The following is a 1,382-nucleotide window of genomic DNA, read 5'->3' on the forward strand; positions in this document are numbered from 1 at the left end:
GATGAGAAGGGACGAGGGAGCTGTATCGTAAAGCTCTTGTAGAGTTAAATGAGCAGTGGGTATCTGAATGGGTAATCCAGGGTTGCTGCTGGTCTTGATAATTTACTAGGCTGGCAGCTTGTTTCATTATAACCTGCAGTTATCTGTAATGTCTCTTTTTTCTTGACATCAGTAGTTAAGAAAGCATAAATAACCTTTGAGGAAAATAAGAGAAGGGAGTTTTACTAAGCTGTCATGTAAATCTATAAGGACAAGAAAAACCTAGCGCAGCTTTGGAAAGGAGAAATACAACAAAAAAATCTAGTTGCTTAATTTGCAGCATTCAGGCAAGATGTTTCGAGGTAATGAGCTGCAAACTAGTATGTTTTATTTATCCTTTAAGTATCATTTATGTGCTATAAGATTGATTAGAAAAGTGAACTGCAGAACTCGGGATTTCAAAATAGCTCTAAAAGCAGACAGGGAAAAAGTGCACTAAAAGCCCTTCTCCCGTAGTATTTTAGTACTGAGCAGCCAGGGAACAGCCGTAAGCATGTGTATTACTCTTGGACAGCTACAGGATCACTGCAGAAGAAACATTCAGTATTTCCAGTAACTTTAAGCCAAGAAACCAACAGACCAGATGGAATATATCAGCATTCAGGGAGGGCCAATTTAAACACGTGTAAGCAGCAGGGGCCCGGCACTCAAACTTTTAACACTTCTGAATTGTTACTATGAACATAAAAGGGTTGCTCATTTCCGTGGTGGAACAGGAGATTACAGACTGATAATTATATGATCCTGGGAGAACATACTGGTATCCAAACGTCTGAAGGCAAAACTTGCACATGCGGAAATGGCAGCCACAGCCCTGAACAGAGGGAACATGACTGAATGGAAAAAAGAAAGAGACCATTTTTCCTTTCGGTGCTTTATACGAGCAGCAGTCATGCTGCAAAAAAGCACTGTCTGGGAATCTAGCGACTGGAGGTTCCTAATGATAGTCTTATTTCAGCAGCTGGCTTGTATTTGGCATTTACTTTACTAATCATGTATTGCTGCTACATGCTGGAGCGTGCCTTTCAATACCTGGCAGAGGTGGTGGTAGGCTGGGGAGCCCCTCCTGTAAAGAGGAGCGGTGCTGACCGAGCAGCTAAAGCATTGTCCATGTCTCGGTAATGCCTCCAGAGCCAGGGGCAGAGGAGCTCAGCTGCGGGTTCCATCAGCTCTGCTGGAGCGGCTGAGAAAGGGGCTGGCCAAGCTTCTCTCCTGCTGCCCCCAGGAGCTGGCTGGGAATTGAACTGCACCGCTGTATTCTTCTCCCGTGTCTGAAAGCAGTAGCTGACAGGTGGTGGCTGGGTAACAGCGCTGTCCCATGGCCAAAACTGGCCCATGGCATG

The sequence above is a fragment of the Egretta garzetta genome, unplaced genomic scaffold (assembly GCF_000687185.1).
Source record: "Egretta garzetta isolate BGI_Z169 unplaced genomic scaffold, ASM68718v1 scaffold287, whole genome shotgun sequence".
Classification (NCBI taxonomy): Eukaryota; Metazoa; Chordata; class Aves; order Pelecaniformes; family Ardeidae; genus Egretta; species Egretta garzetta.